This window comes from Rhea pennata, chromosome 2 (assembly GCF_028389875.1).
Source record: "Rhea pennata isolate bPtePen1 chromosome 2, bPtePen1.pri, whole genome shotgun sequence".
NCBI lineage: Eukaryota > Metazoa > Chordata > Aves > Rheiformes > Rheidae > Rhea > Rhea pennata.
This window is the reverse complement of record NC_084664.1, coordinates 136,583,593-136,596,969: the sequence shown is the minus strand read 5'-3', so window position 1 is coordinate 136,596,969 and position 13,377 is coordinate 136,583,593. Positions and strand designations below refer to the sequence as shown.

The 13,377-nt window shown below is 42.0% G+C and overlaps 1 protein-coding gene across 7 annotated transcripts in view; it reads left to right on the top strand.

Annotated features, from left to right (window-relative positions):
• Window positions 1-5,471: 5,471 nt before the first annotated feature.
• Window positions 5,472-13,377, top strand: part of OXR1 (oxidation resistance 1) — a 267,736-nt gene continuing 259,830 nt past the window's right edge. For 3 of the 7 annotated variants that reach the window (XM_062570434.1, XM_062570428.1, XM_062570426.1), the window contains exon 1: window positions 5,472-5,528. The gene's annotated coding sequence lies outside the window, so the exon portion shown is untranslated. Of the gene's footprint in view, window positions 5,529-6,561; window positions 6,605-12,580; window positions 12,672-12,918; window positions 12,990-13,377 lie in introns of those variants that run through there. The other 4 variants (XM_062570429.1, XM_062570431.1, XM_062570430.1 and 1 more) reach the window with 4 other exon arrangements.

The window sequence follows — 13,377 nt, the reverse complement described above, 5'->3', positions numbered from 1 at the left end:
ACAAACCTTCAAAGCCCACACAGGGGCAGTAAAAAGTGGATTACTGCAGACTGACTAGGAAAGAACATTGATTACAGAGAAGAAAATGTCTGAGGGGAATATGATCAACTAATCTGAAATGCTGGAAATACTGAATTTATTCTGAGTGAAAACACATTCTGTATTCTTCCCAGGTTAGCATTTATGATTATTTTCCTTTCACATTAATAAGAAATTAATCCAAAACTCATTGTTTAAAATTCATTTCAACCATATTTTGAGTTAATTCTCCTATCAATGCTATTTCTTACACAGATAACCTTTTAAAGACAGTACAATTCTCTCCTGGGCAAAATTTGTATTGTTGTCAGGGCATTTTCCATGTGGCAGTGGCATGATGAACCTTCTCTGCTTTGTTCTGATTAAATCCCTCCAAGAAGAGGCTGCAGAAATGTCTGGTTTGTCATTTGTTGACTTTCACAGACCAAACCCTCCCGCTTAATCTGCCATGGACACAGAATGACCTATTAGCAGTAGATGGTTGTTTGTCTTGGTCAGGGAAGAAGAAAGGATGCCAGAAAGGTTATGGATTTGCAGAAGGATGGATATCTGAAAAGGTCAAAATACTCATGTCCACTGTCCATTTTTCTGTAAGCTACGGTACCAGAACCTTTAAGGTAGTAAGTACTGTTGTTACTCGAAGGCAACAACCACTAGTAATCACTGAGAGTAGGATATGGATAGACTCTTAAGAAATCTTATAAATATCCCTGGCAAGGCATCTATGTATTCAAGACTGACATGGGAGATAGGATTTGGACCATTGTAAATTCCAGTGCAGAGAACGCTTCTACTTTTAGCATTTCTCCAAAGGCCTTTGACGGTCGCACTTAATGAATATTAACAGTGAAACTGGGAATTTATATGTAACATCCTGCTTTATCAAACATAAAGAGGATTTTTGCTGCATTACCCTTAAATTCTAAAAATCACAGCAGCGCTCTATCAGCTACCTCTAAAGTTAACAGAGATGATATTTGTGTTTGGAACCATGGACTTCTAAACATATGATGCATCTTGGGGGCCATACACTCTGTAATTTGCAATAACTAGATTTATCACAGGTATTCTCTAGCCCAGTATGCTGTCCCCAGCAGTGCCAGGTGCTATTTGAAGAGAGTATACATGCTTAAATTATTTGTAGTCTATTCACCTAGTACAGCCCCAGAATCCACAACTGTTGGGTGAGAGATACTGAAAGCACACCCCAGGCTATTTATTTACTGTTTAGGGACCTGTTGTCTATGATGTTTTTTAGTTCCTTCTTGAACCTGCAGATGAGGTTTGCAACCTCTTAGAGCAATACTTTCCAGACGACTACTACCCACTGTGTTTGGGACGGAGTGGGGGGGGGATATTATCTGTTTTACACTTAGTTTCTTTGAGTTTCCTCAGTATTGTGGAAAACGGTGAATAATCATTCTTATCCACTTACTGTCTTTTCTTCTGCTTTCATGATTTTGTAAACCTCAGACATGTCCCCCCAGTCTTCTCATTATCTCCTCACAAGTCAGCTGGTTGCTTTTAACAGTTGTCTTTCCAGACCTTTTCTAACTCTGTCCTTCCCAAGATGTGGTGACCAACACTGCTTACAGCACTCACCATGACAGTGCATCAGGGTTGCAAAGAGCAGCAAAACACTGGCCCCCTTCCTAATGAACACTGGCATTTCATTGGCTTTTTTGGGCTGCTGCTGGGCATTGGACTGAAAACTTCAAAGAATGTTCAATGAGGACTCCAACAGTCTTATACCAAGTTGTACTTGCCAACTCTTTCAGCTTCACATAAGCACAGTTTTGATTATTTTGTCTAGATGCATTACCATATGGCTTGTGCCTCCTCTCTATCCTTCACTTCAAGGACTCTGTATAATAGTCCCAGTCACTCCGTATAGAAACGCCATACTTCTCAATTCTCTATGTCTTATTTTCCCATAGTAAAAAAAGCTTTATTTGCTTCCTATTTGCATATCCTCCAAAGGGAAAGTCTCCACAGCAGAGATGAATATACCCCTACATTTTTGCCCCCACATTCTGGAGTTTCCTCATGTTATTCCCCATCCCAGGGTGTGTGGGGATGACCACATTCATCCCTCCCTCATTCCAGAGTTTCCCAACTTTCCATTTGTCAGGGTTATGTGATAGCTTGTCCTCTTCCTAATCCATAGTACACACTCATCTCCGCAGTAGGAGCCCTTTACATATCGTTTTTTTCACCATCCTATCACTGACCTTTTTTTTTCCCTATTTTAGTTCTCCATTTTTTCTTAAAAATCAAAGAAAATATGCTCCCTCATTCTCAATGTCTAGAACATCTTCAAAAACTTTACAACTAATTGTTGCAAATTGGATGTGTTTTTTGAAAATGATACAGATGCATCATAACAATCTGCGTATACATTTTAATCAGGACTTCAGACATTCAGTACTTTTTCCCATAAACTTCCTAGTTGAGCTCATTTTTTCTCATTTTCCCTTATAATTATTTTTGAAGGAGTTCAATTTCAGGGGCAACATAAAAGGATGGGGGAGGAAGGAAAAAAGAGAAAGACATGCTTGCTTAGAAGCCTGAGGCAGTACTGTTTGTGTCAAAATGAGAATCCCTCTTTATGCACTACTAAGCACCAGTCATCCAGTTTTATTGTGCACTCCTTAACTGTAAACCAAAGGCAATGAATTGGATAATACTTTATAGTAAAACTGTACCTCATCCCTTGAGCACAGCTGGACACATACCAATCACGCCAGCTTTTCTGCTACTCTAAAGAACATCTCCCATTTGAGCTCAAGCCTCATAGCTAGCTTCTCCTCAAGCAAGAGAATCTCTCATCCTTCTGTACCTAATAATATGGTGTCTTCTCCCCATAGTGCTTAGAAATGGTCACATAAAGGATCATAAACCATGAGTAAGCAACATATGCATTATATTTATACCCTCACTAAAACTTTCAGGTTAGAACTCCTGAAAGTGAGTTTTGTTCTTTATTTTCCATAGTATGTAACTAAAAAAAATCTGAAATGTCAATGCATATTCTAGCTATCACACAGGAAGATTATGTATTTAACTGGACCATAAAGTTACCCAGGGCAGTAAATTTGAAAGGTGAAAATGCTGGAATGTATCTTTGAGTTATACAAGAAAAGGGTAGAGAAAAGAGACTCTGAATGCTCGTATCAGGGAGTATAGTGAAAATAACAATGAGAATACAAAAATGAGAGTACAGAGGTGAAAGCAAGAGAGCCAGAAAGCCAGACCCAGTCTGAAATATGTCACTGCCTGAGATCATCCACAACACGGAACTATAGGAGACACATTTGAAAACCAAAGATTTTACTAAAGTATTCCCAAGTAATATGGAAGTGAGATTTTTAAAGTTCTGTGCTATTCATGGAAATGAAAGCTGTACGTCTTTTACATGCTGAGAAACTGTTCCTCTTCTGTCATCTGATAGGGGCACAGGAACATAGCAGATATTTAAATCTTTCTTGCTGTGTAGAAACAAAATGCAACTTTATGGATATTTCTCATGAGCAAAACTGGAAGGAGGGGAAAGGAACAGCATTCAGCTTCACATGGGTGTCTGCCTTTAAATAATTTATAGTTTGCTGGTTGGCATAGCAGATGCTGCCACCACTTATGTGCTAATGTCCAATTTAACAATTTGCATCTGAGTCGATGATGAAATCTTTTGAATGCTGCAGTTACAGGAACTTGGTATCTTAGGTAAAGTTTTTTATAGTTTCATGAGATTTAGAATAGCAGTTGGTCATGACTTGGGTCAGATAGATTGATTTATGTTTATCTCCCATTGTAAAAGCAGTTATATTTGACAAGTTCCTAAGAGATTTCTGGTAGTCAAAGAATGATGTAAGAATGATAATATAGCTATCTCTGAAAAGGATGATAATATGTTATTCAATAAAAAGAAATAAAGTATTTTGTTCACCATGATTCCGAAAGAGACTATTCTCATGATGGGCAGTCTTCTGCACTCCCTAGATAATAACTGTGTCCCCAGTTGGAAGCGACTCTCTTGAGAGTCAGCACGTCTTTATGTCTCCTGATTTATCCAGAGCTGTATGAGAGTGAAAGCGCACACTGTTCTAGGGAATTCTCTAGAGACTTCCTACTGTTTCCACAGAGTTCCAGCTGCAGCCAGAAACACGTTAGCCCTCTGTTCCTCCCAAATCTGAGGCCGCATTCAGAAAACTGCCTTTTCTATTTCCCCTGCTGCCTATCTTGAGATATTTCAATAGCTCCAGGCTAAAGAATTTCTTAGTGTTTTTAATTTTTTGTCATTTTGTGCAGTTACACATGCTATAAAACTTACAACTCTATAATGTAGAGTGTGAAGACTGCAGTTAGGCATGGAATACAGAGTATCTCACTGCTTGCAGAGAACACAGTAATAGTATTACACGAGGAAGAAACAATTAATGAACATGATTCATTCCCTTCTAATACTATAATCTTTGTGATATCATCTTTTGTTTCTTAAGATACTGCCGCACAGCTGCCTACATAATCTTGTCTAATAATCTATGCCATTGTATGTCAGTCTGCTAGGAAAATTGCTTCCTTACTCTCACTTTATTTGACATCACTGACAAGTCCTGCTTCCTCTCCTGATTACACTCATCTATATGTAACTGAGCTGTTTTTATGCAGCAATTTTTGCTTTAAGCCTGTTAAGAGTTTTCTGAGTATTTTTCAAATTAAGATAAACTTCCTGTGCTTTCCTGACTGCACAGGTGAAACAGTGAAACTTTTTAAACATGGGAATCTTGACTGTACATATTACTGCAAGTGATGGCATCAGAGTATCAAATTATTTCTAGGCTCACTATGTTCAGTATTTTTTTCTGTGAAGAACTTACTTAGCATCCATACTACAAAGGTGTTTTCACGCAGCAGTAATTGTCTCTTATCTTTAAAAGCTGAATTTTGCAAAAATGCTGAATTCCCACTAGGGTACTATAATTTTAGACTTTGTAGTATGTTTATAGATCTGTAACAATTTGATGTTGTCATGTTTATTCTTACTGTCCTTTTAAGAAGTCACAGAATCATAAGCCTCTGCTTAAGCACATCAGAAACTCTTATTCACAAATACGTATGGGACTTTTATTTTCTAACAATTATCTATAGCTCTGAGGTTTGAAACCCAAGTGGCATCTGTGAAAAAAAGGGAGAGCGAGATCATGTCATTTCTCTTACTACATAAATCTTCCAGCATCGAAAAACATATTTAAGGGTGTTTTGCAAGCCACTTGCCTTGGACCTCTCGCTTGCTCACCCACCCAGCTGCTCTGGGTTTCACTGGAGATGCACTGGGAGTTTGAGCCTCACGCCTGAACCCAGGCACCTCAGAGGAGGACGAGAGATGCTGAGAAATAAATACACCATGAGAAGTTTCCTTCGTGGCTTCTCCCGCACTCTCTAGACCCGATTTCCGAAGCTGCTGCTTCACCGAGCGTCGTCGCCCTGAGGTAGGCTGCCCTGCTCGGTCCGGGGGCGAACGGCCCCGTCCGGGGGCAAGCGGCGCGGCCCTGAGGCGAACGGCCCCGTCCGGGGGCGAACGGCCCCGTCCGGGGGCGAACGGCACGGCCCTGAGGCGAACGGCCCCGTCCGGGGACGAGCGGCGCAGCCCTGAGGCGAACGGCCCCGTCCGGGGGAGAACGGCGCGGCCCTGAGGCGAACGGCCCCGTCCGGGGACGAGCGGCGCAGCCCTGAGGCGAACGGCCCCGTCCGGGGGCGAACGGCACGGTCTTGAGGCGAACGGCCCCGTCCGGGGACGAGCGGCGCGGCCCTGAGGCGAACGGCCCCGTCCGGGGGCGAACGGCCCCGTCCGGGGGCGAACGGCACGGCCCTCAGGCGAACGGCCCCGTCCGGGGACGAGCGGCGCGGCCCTGAGGCGAACGGCCCCGTCCGGGGGGCGAGCGGCGCGGCGCAGGGGCGGGCAGGCCGCCGCCGCCGCCGGAGGGCCGGGCCCGGCTGGCGCCGCAGCGCAGGCTGCCCGGAGCCCCTCAGACGGCAGCGCCGAGTGCGGCGGCGCGGCGCGGCCAGCCCCGCTCGCTCTGCGGCCGGCGGTGCGCACACGGCAGAGCCCCGGCCGGCAGCGGCCACAGCAGGGACGACGCTCGCCGCGGCCGCAGCGCGGAGCCGCCGCACGGCGGGCAGGGCCGGGTGCCCGCCGCGAGGCGCCGCCTCCCCGCGGGCTGCGGGCGGCCGGGTCGCCTCTGCGCCTTTAAGCTCCAGCTGTTCTTTTCCGCGGCGCCTATTTTTAGCTCAGCCGCTTGGTAGCACCCAGCTCTGCCCCTGCCTCCCCTCCCGCCCCCCGTTTCCCGTGGTGGTAGGTTCCGCTCGGAGACGGCCCGGGCACTGAGCATGTCCGAACGCGCTCGGCAGCGGCCGCGGCGCCGGGGCTGCGCTCGCGCGCCGCGCTCGGAGGGCGGGAAGGACGGCGCGCGGCCGCGGCGCGCGTGAGGCAGGCGGCTGCGGCTGCGGGGGGCGCGCGGCGCCCGCCGCCCCCGCCCCGCCCCGCGGCGCCCGCCGCCGCCCGCAAGTAAGTTTCTCGGCCGGCGCGGGGTGTCCGGGCGGGGGAGCGGGAGCCGCCAGCCCTGGCCCGCGGGGTGCGAGGCGCTGGGCGGCGGGGGCCGGGGACCGCGCTGAAGTTGGCGGCGGCCCCTGGAGCCGCCTCCTCCGCCCGTGTCCCGGCGCTGCGGCAACTTCTGTCCTGGCTGCGGCGGCGCGGCGGGGAGGGCGGCGGGAAGGAGCGGGGCCGGCGGCCGAGGGCTCCCGGCGCCCCTCTCGCGGCCGGGCGAGGCGCGGAGCGGAGCCGCCGCCGGCCCTCGGGCAGAGTTCAGCTCCGCGAGCGGCTGCGAGCGCGGCGCGGCGCGGCCGGAGGGAGGGCGGGAAGGGACGGGTGGTGGCTGTCCCCGTGTGGCGCGGACCCGTTACGAGAGCGTTAAAAAAGGAGAAGAAATCGTGTCGTTCGCAGTACATCTTCCTTAGAGATTTACTAAGGCTGTGGCATTTTACAGGAGTTTCTGATTAAACAGATGATACCTTAGGAAGGAAAATGTTTGCTGAGAGAAACTGTGGATTACATGTGTTTTTTTTTTTTTCTTCAGTCTGAAAATCTATTACAAATGCGTTTTTAGTTTAGAATGGGTACAATATTTTAAACTTCTCTGTCAACAGTAAAAATTTGAAACCGTGTTTTTTTTTCTCCTTCTCCTCTAAACATTGGGCTTTGATACTCAATTTAAATATGCATATTCAATTTTGGGGCCTTTCGTATATGAAGTTGGAATCATATATTGATATTAGGAATATAAAGTTCTTTTTTTTAGTGCTGAAAGCAGTACATTTTTAGTTTGTTTCCTTTCTTGTACTCTGAAATGAGAAAGGATTTCAGAAACTGCTTTCCTATTGAACAGGAGGCTTGTTTACAAAGTTGTATTAAGACAGCTATCTAATTAATGAAATAATAGGGAAAGGGGAATTTGAGTAGATTTCTGTGAATTCTACTTAGCCTGACTCCAGTGAAACAGTAAGACTAAGTGAGGACCAGTAAGGCCCTTTTGCTGTACAGTCTGTTTTAATTTTTGTTAGATCATTATGCTAGGTGATCCTCACTTTAATGGCGTGACTTCTGAAACTCTTACTAGCATGATTATCTGTGCACATTGATTCAGATTTGGTGGAATATTCAAGAGATAAATGTATTCATAAGCTTAAATGTCTGCACGTTAAGTCTCATTCTATTAAATGATAGTTATCAAAATTTAGATGTATTTTAAATTTCTTAAAGACCCAGAACTTGCCATCTCTACTGCATATGTTCTTAATTCTGTTAATTAATGCTATTACAATGGAGCCTGGAAGACTGTTGTGTGATTGTTTCCATACTTCTGGGTCCCTTCCCCTCTCCCAAATGAAACAACAAGAAAACAGGACAAATCTCTGGAACAATAATATGGGAGAGTCTGTGGCTTTCTGAAAGCCAGTCAGTATGTACGATTGGGATCTGACTTCTGCATGAATAAGCTGCTGTCCTGTCAGTTACGTTCTAATGAGTGTGCAATAACGTATGAAATAACCGTTCTTGAGTGGATGCCTTTGGCCTGCTATAAGCGAATGCAGCAGGGCAAGAACAGCTTGTGTTACCTATGCTGACAACATAGTGAAAAAATAAGGAGGGAAATTCTGTACATGGCAACCTGCCATTTCTTTCTCGTAATTTGATTTGAGCTGAAATTGAAGTAGGTATTTCAAAAATAAATTTGTTGAAAATATCAGAAACCTTTGAAGTCTAAATATAAAAAAAGACTTTCTGCATGTTTTAACATAATAGTTTATTAAATAGGTAGCATTTGTGTTACATTTACTGTTATGACATTTTAATACCTCTCATTATATCTCCAGAGCTCATACAGATTAATAGAATTATTTTAGCATCCTAAACAGACGAGCATTCTTTGATAGTCAAAGCATAGGCAGATAGAGCATATAAGCATATCCTCAGACTACTTTGTGGCATAATTCATATAAAGTCTCAGTGGATTCTTTCTCGTGTCCAGGTTTGAGCCCAACTAATGGAAATGAGAACATTATTTGAGTGGCAGTGGGGTTAGATGTTAATTGTCTGGAAATGTCTAGTTTAGCAGATGCAGTGTTTCCACATGCCTTTTACTGCCTAAAGGGGAAAAAAACCCTGTAACTTTCTTTCTCTATATATATTTATTTCCTTGAAAATCTACTGCTCCATTATTCAGTTAATCTGAGAAAATAATTAAAAAAAGAAAAGAAAAAAATCTAACTTAAAGTGTGTCATCTTGCATTACTTCCTGTATATTCATGGCCCTAGGACTTTGGAGAGTAACAGAACTGTGGAAAGAAATGTTAAAATACTTACTTTTACTTCAATAAAATAACAAAAATCTCTAATAATGCCATAGGAAATTTCATTGGTGATTAATTATTCTGCAAGGCTACCTAGAGACAATAGTCTAGAATTATCAGCATGCCTAGTTAGCTGTTAATTCTGAAGAAAGTCTCTTAGTTTCATTTTTGTTGTTAAGCTACCTTAATTTCTTTCTTCATCGCTCAGTAAGTGGCTGTTGTTTCTTAAGTTACTATAGCAAAAATATTCAGTTAAGCATATTACTGAAATCCGTATGGGAGGTGACAACCTTACCGAAGCATACAGCTGTTGCTGACATGCATAGTTCAGTGTTAGCTTAGCACAAGAGTGCTAAGAGAGCACAGTTAGAAGATCCTCAAAAACTTCTGTTTAATAGAGGGCATTACTTGAATTCAGATTAGCTTCCTTGTTTGCTGCAACACTGCAAGAGAGATACTTTAAGGTAGAGTATCTTCCTATGATGTGTGAACTGTCACCATCAGAAGGTAGAGGGAGAGGTTTTGGATAGGAAAAAGAAGTGCATGTGCTCTGGGTCTTCCTGGGTAAGACCTTCATTTGTTTGAAAAGACATCAGTATCTTCAGTTCAGTTATTCAGGGCTCTTTGGTGCCAGGAACAGATGCTCACATGGTGTACTGAAGTGGCAAGCTTTAAATCATACTTTTATTCTAGCATCTGCTCCTACCAGTTCTACTGGTAGGAGGTAAAAATGGAGACGGTATCTCCTGGATATCTAATGGTATGTTATGGATGTGTCAAACAATTTAAGACAGAAAATTTTTGGACCTTAAGGTCAAGATCTTGCAGATTATGCACAGGCTGAAGTCTTTTGTCAGTGAGAGTACTTGTCTGTGTTCCCTCCCCCCTCCCCCTGCTTTTTTACATTACTCTTTCAGAACAGACACAGAGGGAGCATTAGCTATTCTGATTTTTTTTTCTCTGTGAAAGAGGAGGATGTGGAGAAGAAGAAAGTCTGAGGGGAAAAGAGTCAGGCAGAGAGGAAAATATATAAGTCTGTTGATTTTCTGCAGCTCTTGTACTGAGATGCAGCTAAAATCTTGGCTCCTTAACTCTTCAGTGAAGTAACTCCCTTGCTTCCCTTTTTTGAGGGGAAAGGGCCTTTCAGCTTCACTTTGTTACTCTCAGGATCACAAGTATATTTCTTTAGAAATGCTGTGAAGAGAGACAGGAGCAAAGAGAAGAGAGGACAGCTACCCACAAGTTAGACATTTCTCATAATAAGATTTCCAGCGGAGTCCTGATCAGAGCGTACACACAAGCTGTTTGTCACAAAACAAAGGATGGTACCTTTGCTGAGCCCTATGTAGCACGTTGTCCACATAGCCTAGAAGTTAGAGAGTAACATGGAAAGAACTGGGATTCTGAGCAGAAGAGTAAAGTATACTATAATTTTGTATGACAAGTGTATTTCTGAATTCCTCCTTGAGTGGAGGATGTGAACAGTATACCAGTCTTATATTTCTTTTTTGCTAGACTTAGTTGTATTCAGGCTTGGACTGGTAAGTCTAAGCCAATTTCTGCTAAGCTTTCATGATCTTTTTTGTTTCATATGGAGTTTTCTCAAGATCAGAGGTGAAGTAACAAAGTACATACTAAGTAATAGTTAATGAACTTTGGCAGCCCAGCTAATTTAAACTGATTTGAATAAGAGAGTTAAACTTAAAAGTTGTGTAGGAACAGTAGAATTACCCTAATGCAACCACAGAGATTAGAAAACCAGAGGAAATATTTGCAATGACTTCCCACATAACAGAAACTAGGAGACAGCCTTGAATATGTTCTTAGTTCAAAGACTTTCCATTTCAAGAGGGGGAAAGAGAACTCCTACTGTACATTTAAAAAATAGTAGACAACCCCTTTTAATATGTCTGAGTCCATCCAAGTCCTTGGTGAACTTTTAAATAATCAGCCTAAGCATTTGTTTTTAATAACTTTTAGTTTTGTGCTGTTCTTATTTAACTTCCAGCTATCAGATTTGACTTTTAAGTGCTAGTTCAAAGAGCCACATATTGTCAAATTTATTTTCTTTATGAATGTATAAACTGATTGCTCAAGATCTCTTTATAAAACTAAACTCATTAAATCTTTTACTGTTATGCATGTTTTTCAATCCTTGATTCCTATTTTGAGATTAAACAATTATTCTGTCATCTGGAAGCTATGCCTACTGTTTTGGATACAAATGGTGACTTCCGCAAGTGTGCTTTACTTGAATGTTCTGTAACTTCACATACAACTAAAATTTCTAGGGGTGGAGGAGGGGAGTGGAACAGTCAATACTCTAATAGGGAAAGAATATAAAGCACTTTCTAATGGTGAGGCAGCTACAAGTTTTTTTTTAGTACTTTGCTAATAAATCTAGACATGATCAAAAGTGAAAAATGAGTGAAAAAAATTTAAACACTGCTAGAGCATTATTTTCTTAATAAATCGTTGTGACGATTTGCCCAGACAACATACTGCTTATTTAGTTGCTGAATAATATTAACAATAATAAGCAGTGTCTCTAAGATGTATCTCTCATGCCTTTTCATCAGTTTGAGTAGCCTAACAATTTTTTTTATGCAAGCCCCAGAATGGAGCTGCTTACATGGGCATCACTTTGATGGTGATGGAACTTTCCCGAGATAAGAACTTCATATTTTTTTCCTAGAAACCACAAATTAACTTATTTTATATATATTCCTAATACAATGTTATTTAAACACCTAATGGTCATTTAATACAGATCAGACCTTTGTTGTTCTGGTACTGCTGTTTGTTTTTTGAAAAGCAGAAAGCTGGACACCGCAGTGTAAAACTAACATCTTAAATGAAGCAGTCAGCAAAGAAGAATGTTTTTTGTAGTGTGCAATATTTTAGGTTGTTGTAACTACCAGTTGCCACAGCTGGATTTTCAGTGAAAGCTATTGGCAGAGATGTTAATGGTGTTAATAATGATGTTAAGCTGATTTTTCTGTAGGAGACAGTAACCTTGTTGGGCTATGAATGAGAAGTTTAGTTGCCTGTGATCCACCTTAAGAGTTTGCACTTTGTTCAGTAATCAACAATCAGAGAGCAAGGGTTTTCTGTTAACCTGGGATATAGCCCTTTCATCCGCTTGAAGACGACTCAGGTGATATCTGTCCACTGAATGTGTAGTATTTCTAATGGAGCGTGTGAAGGAGAGCTGTGGCAGTTCTGTACCAATCACATGATACCTCTTTAAGTCAAAGTATGACCTTTGATAGTGTAGGCAACTTGTATGTTCAGTTGTACTGTTTGTGCACACTTATGTTCTGAAAGATGTTCTAGCAACTACTTTTATCGCATTGAGATAGGGTACCAGGAACAATCTTCTCTATCTTCACAGAAACAAAGAATGATTGAGAATGGAAGGGATCTTTTAAAAATTATCTAGTCCAACCCTCCTGCTCAAGCAGGGTCAGTTAGAGCAGGTTGCCCAGGACAACATCCAGATGGCTTTTGAATATCTCCAAGGATGGAGACTACACAGCCTCTCTGGACAGCCTGTTCTAGTGTCCATTCACCCTCACAGGAAAAAGAAAAAGTTCTTTTTCATTATTTTCAGATGGAACTTCTTGTGTTTCAGGTTGTGCCCATTGCCTCTCATCCAGTGACTGGACACCATGAGAATAGTCTGGCCCCATCCTCTTTACACCTTCAGATATTAAAATGCACTGGTAAGATTCTCCCCTCAGTTTAATCTTCAGACTGAACTGTCCCAGCTCACCTCAGCCTTTCTTCATATGAGAGATTAATCACCATTGGAAGATCCTATCTGTTAAACCACTGAACTGCTGAATTTGAAGAGATTTTATTGTGCTAGTGCATAGCATAGCTGCTTAATTTATATGCCTATTTTTTCCAACCAATTTGTGTAAAATTTCCATTTATTTTTCTGTGAACTGGAGTTCTGGAAACACAGGAAAAGTCAGCTATCCCCAGTGCTGCTTTTATGAAAGCTTTTTGGGATGCACACTGATGATATGACTTCATAGGTAAAATATTGTTTACTTTAGTACTCCTACTGTTAGTAAGACTAGAGAAACCTTTGTAAGAGAAAAAGCACAAAAATATGGCTGTAAGCCTGATGCTGTAAATATAGCCATTTTTTTTCTTAAGGCATTAATACAGCTGCATTTCATGGAGGCACCTTCTAAGATAATAATTAAAGTTATTAGTTATTCCTTAATCTAACAATAGCTGTACAAACACTTAAAAATAAATTATCTTCAAATTTCATGAATAATACAGAGAATACTAAATGTGAAACCAATTTAAGTGACTATAATAATAACTTGTGAGTCTTCCTTATATTTTCTTTGTGATTTTAAATTATTAATATTGTTATATTTCATAAATCAATATTTATGTATTCCTGATGTA